The sequence below is a fragment of the Eupeodes corollae genome, chromosome 1, assembly GCF_945859685.1.
Source record: "Eupeodes corollae chromosome 1, idEupCoro1.1, whole genome shotgun sequence".
Taxonomy (NCBI): Eukaryota; Metazoa; Arthropoda; class Insecta; order Diptera; family Syrphidae; genus Eupeodes; species Eupeodes corollae.
In genome coordinates this window covers 123469973-123482231 of record NC_079147.1, presented here as the reverse complement: position 1 = coordinate 123482231, position 12259 = coordinate 123469973, and positions in this window count along the sequence as shown.

Genomic DNA, 12259 nt, shown 5'->3' with positions numbered 1-12259 from the left:
TGGACTTTCATATTCATATTCATATTCATATATTTTATTGAACAGGTTATACTGTAAGATACATTATCTTTTAAAATAGTATAAACTTAATTATTATATTATGTGTTGTGTAAGTTTGTTTGTGAATTTTCAAAATGAAAATTAAATTAAATTGCATGTATGTATGTGAAAATTTTAAAAAAATGTTTAATATAAATTAATACAAAATAAAATAAAATAAAATTAAAATCAAAAAATAATACTTTATAACTAACAGAAAAAAAAAAAAATAAGGACTCAAATCATCACTACCTTAAGGTTTGCAAATATTCCTCAATTTTAATTCGAAAGAGCTTAGTACAGTTTATCATTCTTAAAGATCGAGGAAGACAGTTCCACAGACGAATCGCAGCTATGAAAAATTGGCGTTCTGATACTAAGAACGTGTAACGTATGGGTACAATATTTAATGTTCTAGTAGAATGTGAGTAACGTATCCTATCATAAAGGTAAGGTGGTTGGGGCGTTTGTATAACGTTATTTAGCATTACAAAGTGATCTAAACTTGAAAAGGTTTTCAAGAGTAAGGCCATAGATAGACCTTGAGAAATTAGAAACTCGATCGTATCTTTTTAATCCAAAAATGTATCTGGCAATACTGTTGTAAGCAACATTAAGTTTGCGCTTATGCTCATAATCACAATTATGACTTAACTGCCTCGATTCTGCTTTCCCATCTCGTATCCGATATAGGCTTCATGGTAAGTTTTAATTTATCTTTGACCAATTCCCAGCGTTTGCTGGAACCTGAAAACAGCAAATAAATTTTTTGGATAAAACCAAAAAATGTTTTTGCTGACACCGAAGAATTAGCGGCGTCTACCAACAGCAGATTCCAGCTATGACAACCGCAAGGCGTGAAAAATGCCCTAGGATTTATATTTAATATTCGAGTTTTGACTCCACTATTTATGCCTACCATATTTGCGCCATTGTCGTATCCTTGGCCACTGCAGTTTTGAATATTTAACCCATTCTTTTCTAGCTCGCCTAGTATGGCATTACTTAAATACTCTCCTGTTGTCTCACTTACAGCAAGAAATCCAATAAAATGTTCTTCTATTGTGCCCATTGATGTATTACAAAATCTTAAGAATAAAAAAAAAAATCTTAAAGAATAATATTTTGCCTCTTTTAATTTGCGAATCACTTCATCAGTTACCGTTTTTGACATCAGTGTGATCAATTCATTTTGTATATCGTGACTTAAATAATGATGCGCAAGTTGTTTGTCAGTAATACGTCTCATATGTTCTCGTAAAGTAGGATCAAATTTTGATATCAATTTAAATAAATCAATGAAGTTCCTACTATTCCTAAAGTCACCGTCAGTCTTTATAGCTTCTATGTGACCTCTGAATGCAAGATTATGAGAGGCTAAGAAGTTAATGATATCGATTAACCTCTCAAACAAATTGTACCAATGTTTTTGAGTTTTACGAATAAGCCTTTCGTTTTCTTTTGTCTATTGTTTTCTCATGTTTAATGCCTCTCTCTAATGTTATCCATTGGAACATAAATGCCATATGTTCTCTCCATATGTTCTCTCATATATGTTCTCTCATATATGTTCTCTCTATGGCGCGAGGCCCCTTGGACCGCGAGGCCGTGGGCTGTGGCCCACGTCGCCCACGCCCTACGCCGCCTCTGAATATTACACTAATTAATTGAATAATTTAATCAATTTGAACTTTTTTTTAAATCGTGCAATAAGTTTATGAAACTGAAAATTTTCAAATCGTCAGAAAATAGAAAAAAAATTAGAAAAAGTAAGATGAAGTGCTAAGTCATTAATAAATATGATACAAGCAAATTGTCCAAGGTGACTACCTTGCGGAACAGCCACAAAAATTTATAATTTCCGGCATTGTCAATTTTTGCCCTACTTAATAAGTCAATATCGACATTAGGATCTGAGAGTGAAATTCATATACGAGTATTCCAGTTTTCTAAAGAGAACATTATGTTGAACGCGGTCATAAACCTTTGAAAAATCAGTGTTAATAGTGTCGACTTGAGAACGCATTTTCATCTGTGAACGACAAAAATTTGAAAATATTGATAAATTTGTAGTGGTGGATCTAGCTTTTAAGAAAACATGTTGTGAATAAGATTATAAAATTCGTTTTGACTACAGCTTTAAAAACCTTAGGAATTAACTGCAGTTTCGCAGTTGGCCTTTTATTTTATACCGAACTCTTTGTAACTGATTTATAAAAAAGAATTCTCCTAGGTAGTTCTAATGTTTTTGAGCTAGAGCAGGGCATTTACAGAAGAGGTGAATAACAGTTTCCTCCTCTTCCTCATCCATACAGCTTCTGCAAAATTTATTTGAGAATACGCCTATCCTAGTGGTGTACTTTCCTATTAGAGAGTGTCCGGTTATGGTACATATTATCGAAGTTATATGTGAAATATAGCATGTACCTTGAACGCTTTAAATCTAGTATTGGCCAGATATTTTTTGTGACCTGACACGTGGTGATATTGTTCCAGCTGGTGTTTGCCATCTTCATAGCAATAGTTTACAAGTAGCGATTGGTATGCCAGCATTTGCCAAACATGGTAAAATGGGCTCTACTGTACCGTTTCTGGCGAGTTCTTCTGCCTTACAGTAACCTTAAATGTCTCTTTGGCCCGGCACCCAGCTAAGGTAAATATTAAACTTTTTTGCAATGTGAGATGATCGACAGTTATGGATTGTTATAGAGCAAGAGACAGACTCCAGATATTTGATAGCGGCCTGAATATCTGAGAAGATACGGATATCAGATGTTGATATCACGTTCTCTTTAAGCTAGGACAAGTTTTTTTTATTGCCAAAAGTTCCGACTGGAACACGCTACAATGATTCAGAAAGTCGGAATGAGAGTGGTTCAGAGTACACACTTCCACCAACCTGTTCTTTTGTTTTTAATCCATTTGTATGAAAGTGGAAGTCTTCCAGGAATGACCTGGAAGGTATGAAATCTGGTAGTTTCTGTCTAATTGCAGTTGGGGGATGGTGCATTGTGTGCTTTTTAATAGATTCTAAGTGCGACGAAGCTTTGAATAGCAATATGCAAGCTGAAGTTTTTACTTTATTTAATTTGTCGCGGTTCACTAGACTGCCACACCGTACATTAAAATCGGTCTAATAACCGAAGCCAGTGCGTGATTCTGGTTTGTAGGCCCTATTTATTACCAATAGCTTTTTTGCAAGAAAAGATTTTTTGTCTCTTTGCTGTACATTGCGTTTCCAATTTAGTTTTTCATCTAAATAAAGACTCGTCTGAGAGTTTTAAAATAAGTCTAAATCAGTTGTGTGTGGGTTAACATCCAGTCCACACACAAAGTATTAGTCTGTTTAAGGTATTTGGTAAGAGTTCTCAAAAGGTTGTAAGATGCTTTCCTGAAACTGCTATAGCAACGTCATGCGCAAAGTCGAACCCTCCGAACCCTGAAACACTCCGCATCTAGACTGGTTAGGATTTCATTCACCACTAGGTTCCAGAGGAGGCATGTTGAGACGAAGACAGAAGTCTTGTATCAATGCTTGCCCTAAAATGGATATCTATCAGTCTTTCCAAGGTCTAAAGAAAAAATGATAATAGACTTAAAGGTCGTAGATCTTTGAGATTGACTTGCGAACATTTACCTGCTTGGGATATAAAAACAAATTTAACTTCTCTTCATGCTGAGGGAATATGGAACAGGTATAGACAGCTGGTAAAAATTGCCCAAGGATTGCTGCACTTATGTCTGAAGTTTTTGTAGTGCGGCTGATATTATTTCATCTGGTCCTGCAGATATAAGTGATTTGGTGGTGATCAGACCTTGTTGTATTGGAACTTAAACAAATATCATTGTTGGAAGTTGAGTATCGTGAAGAAAGTACACCGATTCTTCACTTGAATTTGTCCAGGAGCCATCTGAATTTTTCAGACAGTTTGGCATCGCTTGATTAGTTGACATTTTTTTTCATAGCCTGAAGGCTTCAGATTTGTTTCTATCGTGCCACAGAAGGATCACCAGGAAAATCACTTAGATTTCCCTAGTGCCCTTTCATAAATTCTTAGACATTCTTTGTTTAATCCCATTAAGAGGCTAGTCTTGTGGCCTTGACACGGTTTAAGAGTTTAATACATTCTCTTCTGAGCAAGTAGAGCTCTGAGGCCCTCCACTCCTCTTATGATTATAAAAAGACAAGCAATTTCTAGCGATCCATTCACAGCTAAGTTGTGGTCATTGACCTTACTGTCAAGTTCACTAGTGTTAAAGGAAGGACTAAATAGTCTTGGTTTTAGTAAACTTTCTAATATGTTTCTGTAAATTGGTATGTAGTGATAACTTCCATGGGGTCATTTTTTTTATAATTAGCAGACACTGAAAGGGTGTTTTATACCTTTAATATACCAAAGACACAGTGTGTCTCGCTTATGTGATCGCTGCACAAAAAGAGGTTGCTGATGCACATTCCGAGGATGTCAAGATTTTCCGTTTCGTTGATGCAAGTGTCACTCATAGATAGTGGCAAAAAGGGTTTTTCTCGCTTTAACGATGCAAGACAGCATTGCATTTTCGAAGCATTAAATTCCACACAATTTTTTATTCCCCATTGTACAATGCTGTGAAGGTCGGAATTTAATGAGCTTATCATATTTTGCCATTGCAGTTCCACATCCGAAGAGGAGGGTTGCGAGTCTGGAAACGAATATGAAAAGCTAAATCGTCAGCGAAACAATGTATTGGATTAGAAGCAGCAGACAGGAGATCATTTATAAAAATGAGGAAGAGGGTCGGAGACAAAACGGAGCCCTGGAGCCCTATTTTATGAGTTTCAGACTTGAACCCGTCCAAAACAACTTGTATTGAACGGTTCGAAAGAAAATTTCTAATCCAACGAAGAAGAGATTCGTCGATACCGAAAGCACGCATTTTAAATAAGAGAACAAGAAGCCAGACTTTATCAAATGCCTTTGAATATCAAGTGCAATAATCTTACTTTCTCCAAAATTATGTAAAGATCTGTTCCACTGTTCGGTGAGATGAACCATGAGATCACCAGTGGACCTATTGCAACGAAAGCCGTATTGCCAGTCATTAAGAAGGTTCCCTTCCTCAAGATATTTCTTAAGCTAATATTTAATCAGCGTTTCCATGACCTTAAAAAGAAAGGACATTAGTCCTATCGGTCGGTAATTTGTGGGAGAAGAAAATTCGCCTTTTTTTGGGATTGGCTGAACAAATGCCATTTTGCAACTACTCGGAACGAGCCCAGAAGAATAGAATAGATGGAAAAGCTAACGCAGTGGTTTTGCTGGCGTGGAAGAACACCTCTTCAGAATAATAGCGGGGATACCATCTGGACCAGTGGATTTATGAATGTTGAGATCTTTAAGTTCGAGTACGAAAAAAGATTGGTCCCATATAATCATTTACGCGTTCAAGAACTGGGGGAGTCATGACACTATCTGGTAAGGTGAAATTTTCGGAGAACTGCATTGCAAATAAGTTGGCTTTATCAATAGAAATAACAAGAGTGTCATTGACAACAAGGAACCCAGGAAGAGGAAGAATTCCTCATGTTTTTTACAAATGACCAAAAATTTGTACTGCCTTTGGGACATTGCAGTATTTTTTGCCGTAATTTTTGGTCATGTAAAAATTTAGTGCGTTGAATATGAACGTTGCAGGCCTTCCTGGTTTGCTTAAACTTTTTCCGGTTTTGCTCAGTTGGGTTGGCTTTAAAACACCGGAAGCTCACCTCTTTCTCCTTGATTACCTCTTTGCAGCTCGAATTAAACCATGATTTAACCTTAGGTTGAATACTTTTAACAGCATTCGGGATAAACATTTGCATTCCCAGATGAATCATACAAGAAATAATATCTGCACTGGAGTCTACGCCGCAACCGAGGAAGTATAGCGACCAGTTTAAGATCCTGACGAAATTATTGAGACCGTCCCATTTGGCTTTCTCGTACTGCCAAACGGTTCTCTTTGAAGCTCTTTCTTTAAGTGGATTTGTTTGACACGAGGAATTTGCAGATATGACACTGTAGTCCGATATGCCTAGATGCGTCAATGACTGTGTATTTATCAGGATCGGAACTGAGAAACAAGTCAAGTGTATTTTCTGCTCGGCCGTTAACGTCCGATATATGAATAGGCTCATTGACAAACTGAGTAAGATGGTTAAACTCAGCAAAAATCTCAGCACACTTTCCTTCGGGCGTTGTCTGGCCCGAATGGCGTAACCACGAAGAATTCTGAAAATTAAAATCGCCCGTAATAACGATTTCAGTGTGAGGATACAGGGAGACAATTCTTTGTATGGAGTCAGACAGCATCAAATTCGTGAGAAGTTGAAACTCTGTCCAGGATTGGGCTCCGATAAAGAAAACAATAGTGAATGGAAAGTTTTAACCACATGAAATTAAAAAGGGAGTTGGTACGATGACCGTATTGTGGTAAAAGTTGATATACAACATCATTCCTATTATATTTGGCGATAATGGCACTAAGCAATACAAAAAATTCAGCAGTATTAATGTGGATGTTTACAGACAGAAAATTCGATCTCAGCCCACAAACATTACTATAATCTACTCTAAAATTACCAGTCATTGCAATATAAAAAAAATCTTTATTGAACATCCATTTGACGAGGATTGTTTCTATAGCATAGATAAGAAACTATACAGATGTCTCATCCCTATAAAAGCAAATGTCCAATATTTTTTCCTATGCTCTTTGACCATTCACCGTCAAAAAGCTTTTTGTTGATTAATTGTCAAGTACAAAAAGCTGTTTTTGATTTCACATATTGGTTTGCCAGTATCCCTATTCAAAGTTAAGGGTCTAACTATAAAAAAAACTTCGAAAATTGTTTTTTTCTCTCAATTCAATGTCCATAGAGACAAATAAAAAGAGAAACTGTTTTAATTTCCATGATCTTTTGGTCCCGATGTTACCATAATTCAGTTTTTATTGTTCAAGCGATGTAAGATTTTCTGCTATTTATTATTGATATATTTTAGATATGCAAATAAAAACCAAAGTTATTAATTTTTCCATGTTATATTTTACTATTTCAAATAAAACAATTCACACATGTTGAAAATGCATTTAAGAAAATGAGAAAAAATAAGTTAGGTTGGGTTAGGTAAGGTTAGGTTAAAGTCAAACACACTTAAGCCAGTTCAATGGCCCATTGTGATACCACATGAACCTTGAGGGTTCCTCCTAAGCTAAATGCAACCAACTGTAGTCCCTTACGAAATGTGATAGGCTGACTTTGAAGAATTCTCCTGTTTAATTCTTTCATTTTTAAGCTACCAGGAATGAAGTAAGTTCAGTGATTCATTACTTTAATTTGTCCACGAGCCGTCTCCATTTTTCAAGCAGCTTGGCTTTGCTTGATTAGTTGAAAGAATTTTCCTTAACCTGGAGGTTTAGAAGTTTCTTCTATCGTGCTACAGAAGGATTGCCAGGAAGATTGCTTAGATTTTCTTAGTGCCTTCTTATAAATTCTTAGGGAATCTTTGTAAGAATTGCAGAAGAGAGGCTTGTCTATCGGATTTGGCTCGGTTAAAGAGTTTCCTACATTTTCTTCTGAGATAGTCAAGCTCTGAGGCCCATCATTGTGGTTTCTTCTTTTGTCTTATGAGTATAAGTGGACAAGCAATTTCTAGTTATCTGGTCATAGCTGAGGTGAGGTGATTGACTTTGTTGTCAAATTCGTTAGCGTTAGATAAAGGACCAGATAGTAAGATTTTAATTAACTTTGTAATAAATTCCTGTATGAAGCATAGTCAATTCTTCAAAAATTTCGAAAAGTTAATGGACTAGGGTTTTCATCCACATTGATATTGAACTGGATATATCTAGGATCAGAGAACGCGTGTTCTTTAGATACTTTCCAGTCCATGATCATATGGCATATAGTATCAGAGACAAGAGTTATGTCGACTTACTAAGAGGTAAGTACCAAGAATATAATCAAAGAGAGACTCACCTCTGTGGTTGATATTCGTACTCCCCATACCGTGTGATGAGCGTTAACATTGCTCCCAATAATTGTTGGGATCTTTTGCCTTTTCGCTTCAGTGATGATTCTCTCAACTATTTTTCCAGGGAGAGGGCCAAGATGGTTATGGCCAAGATACACCGACACTAATGAGAAACTTAAGTTGCTTGTTTCCAGCCAAGCTACGGTGCTATTTTTATCACTGAAATTGTGGAGTTATAATAGAGATCAACCTCCACCACGGTCTTGTTTTGATCTTCTGAGTATGAGGATTAAACCAAGAGTTCGTCCTCGCTTAGAAGAATCATGTTAAAGTCGTCCTCAGTCTCCATTAAGGATTGACTATTGTCGACTTTTCAAGAAGGTAGAGTCATGATTGGAGAGGGCATGGGTGCATCGTCACCCTCTGGTGGGAGAGAAGACGACGCACGTCCAAGTCCTTACGACTCGAGTTCACTATCCATTGTTGTTTTTAGGCCCGCTATCCGAGATAGCCTCATCTTTTTTGTGTACTCGAATTTTGATGGATTCGAAACCATAAGTTAAAGAGCCCTTATTTATCAGGCCTCAAAGGGCCAAAGACTTTTTATTAGGTACCACAATGGCACATCTATAAAGACCCTCCACTTCCTCGAGTTTAGAAGGGATATATTGCAAACCTTGATAATTTCGAGAAAGTCCTCGATGCTAGGAGGATCGATTGGAATCCAAATGCAAGCTCTAGGTCCGCTAGAAATGTCTTCCTTAGCTACAACCTCTAGTTTCACACCTGGCCAAGCTTAACCTAACCGGCTGACAGCAAGCTTGAACAAGTCACAAGACCTATGATCGCCACAAACCATGAGTTCGAAATGGACTCGATGCTTACCCCTATCGCTTATAGAAGCTCTCTCAACACGCTTAAAAAGCCACCCGAGAGCTTTGCTTGACCAGCTGCCAACGCTCATCCGATATTGCGCCATCATCATCGCTCCTGTCAGTGACTGCAACTACGAAACTGGCTTGTTTTTTATAATGGGATTGAGGGGAGTACTGGTGTTGTGCACACGAGGCCGTTTTGGTGTCTGGCCAATCGAGAGAACTTTCTATTTTAGACGTGGAGCCTTTCCCGATCCTTGCTGCAGCAAGATCACTGTTTGCCCATTAAACTCGAGCGGGTTGCTGCGGTACCTTTGCTTGCCACCTTTGTTTATATAGGCTATTTAAGAGTTTCTCCTTTCCATTTCTAGATGTGCTCTCAGTAGTAGTGGTAGAGCCATTCTTCACAACCTTCTCTGTGCTGGCCGCATTACATATGGCGGCAACAGGCTTTGGAGCCAAACTGCCACCCGGTCTTGAAGAAATACCGGTCTCATAATTTTTTTCTTTTTTGTTATTCATTCTTGGTCCCACGGTGTGCGAAGAAAAAAAGGTCCGTCTGTACAGAGATTCGCATTATACAGATAAGGCTAGATAATCCATTAGAGACTGAGCTATTTTTTTAATTGGACCCCCGCCGGGTATGGTCATCAGCACGGGTCGTTCAACACCATAGATCCAGCCCAATAAAGATGAAAGGTGGTTGATTTTCAGAACATCACGCTAATCGGTAAACATTAATTAAACTAGGTGACCTAGGGTCGGAAGGAGCACCGGAGAAATTAACGCTGTCTAGCTTTTTCGCTATTAAAAGTGGGAGGTTGGATGGGAATTGGTGACATAAGCGTTGGCTTGTATGCCTTGTTTATGTGGGAGGAGTTGATGATTTTGGAAAGGTATAGGGATAAGAACGTCATAGTCGGACACCGTCTAATAGGAAAGCACGTCCCGAAATAAAGCGTAGGAAGCAAAGAGGAGGAAGCAATTCTGTACATGCCCTGCTTTAGCTCAAAAACGCAAGAATTACCTAGGAGAATTCTTCTTTTACGATTTAAACGAGTTAAATCATTTCAGCATAATCAGCCTCTTACGTTTCGTAACTGATTTAAACTGGTTCCATTGAGCTTAGAGGAACCCTCAAGGTTTATGTGGTATCACAATAAGCCATTAAACTGCCAGAAGTGTGTGCGATTCCATCATAGTCAGCCACTTTAACCTAACCTTACCTAACCTAACCTAGGTTATCTTTTCTCATTTTCTAAAATGTATTTTCAACATAAATTGATTTATTTGAAATAGTTAATTGTAACATGGAAAAATTACTAACTTTGGTTTTTATTTTCATAAATAAAATATATCAATACTAAATAGCATAAATCTTACACCGCTTGAACAATAATAACTGAAATGTGGAAATATCGGGACCAAAAGATAATGGAAACCAATTTTTCTTTGTCTCTATGGACATTGAATTAAAAGAAAAAACAATCTTCGAAGTTTTTTATAGTTAGACACTTAGCTTTGAACAGGGATACTGGCAAGTCAATATGTAAAATAAAAAACAGCTGTTTGTGCTTGACGATTAACCGACAATAATCTTTTTGATTCAGGGGTCGGTCTTATTTTAGACAAAAAACTAAATTGGAAACGCAATGCACAAGATAGAACCCAAAAAGCGACTTTAGCGCTCTGTTCTTACAATCTATTGGTAATAAATGTTGCTTACAACCCTGAATCACGCATTAGCTTTAAAATTAAATTAATTTGGGTGGCGCAACAGTCCTTTGGGAACCAGGGCCTAGTGACTTACAACTCTCAACCATTCCTGTGTGCGAGTACTGTTGTCAGGAATGGAAGGGACCGACATGACAAGAATTACTCTTGAAGGATTTGTCAATTCCTCGCAAGAGGCAGTACCCGCGAAAATTATTTTTTTTTTTTAAATTAAGGTGGCACAGGCAGGGATTGAATCCAAGACCCCTTGCATGACAGTCCAACGCACTAACACTAACATACACATCAGTAATCAGACCGATTTCAATGAACGCTCTGGCAGTATGGCGGACGGCATTAGACATTGTATATATATTTACTATAGTACTCTCATGAAGAGGAACGATCGAAGCGACATCTGAGAGGCGTGGAGATGATTGAATTTGATCCCTTTTTTTATACCCCCCAATAGTTGAGAATGAGGGAAAATTCAACAATAATTAAAAAATAGAAAATAGAGAAGAACATATGCAAATGTAGTAGGAGATCGAGGGAAATAATAGCAACAACGTTTTGACATTATATGTGTGAATGCATATTATACTTGAAGAGGAAAGTTTTTACGGTTATGCTTTGGCAAGAAATAGAAAAAGTATTTATAAGATAAACAATAACAACGCAAAAAAAGGTAGTGAATATAATATATATTTTCTAATATATTTGTTTTTCAATTCAATATGGTGTTCCTGATATTTGTCTTTATTTTTGATATGACTCTTAAATCAAAAAAAATATATTTTATCTTTTTTATACCAAAAATGTAGTTTCATGTAATTCCTTTAGTTTGTCCGTTTTAAATGTTTATGTATATATATTTATAAAGGGTGAAAGTTAAAAACAAACACATACAATTCGGGAAAATGCATGAAATCTTTATTTGAATGGATAGTACAGTCCATATAATTTAATTTTTGAAGATTATTTCATGCAGATGTTGAACTTGACCGCGCCTCAAGGGGTCCATTCGCTTAGTCCAATTTTCAATATTTTAATTCAATAAATTGCAAGCGTTGTTCGTTTGTAAGACGATTCATGGTGCAATTATAGACCAAACTAAAGACGTTTGACAGTGAAACAAAACACGAAACGTGTGTCAGCTGTTTAAATCAGTGTTGCCAAAAAGATAACAGGTAAAAAATCTCTCTTCACCTTAAAAGGGGCTCCTTTGTTTTAAAAAGGGTTTTTTTTTCTTGACTAGCTTTTCGGTAATAATTTTGATTTCGTTAGCAGTTAAACTTCAAACTATCTACGAATTCTTTAGTAAGATCTCATATACTAGAGTCAAATGGGCTATTTGTTCTGATAAGATATCCATTTTTTAGAAGTTTTTGTTGGTAAATTCCGATACATGCTAATTAAAATGCCGGCCGAAAAAAGCTCTTGAAATAAGGTGCAAACTCGGCATACAATGAACTAACAAGTATGTTTGTATCTCTTACAAGAAAAGACCTTAAAAGATTAAAACCGAAAAAAGTAAAATATTCTGGACTTTATGAATCAAAGAGTTCCATAGAAGCAATTTATGTTATCATAATGATATCTCCACACAAGAAACACTTCCATTCTGTCAAAATCATG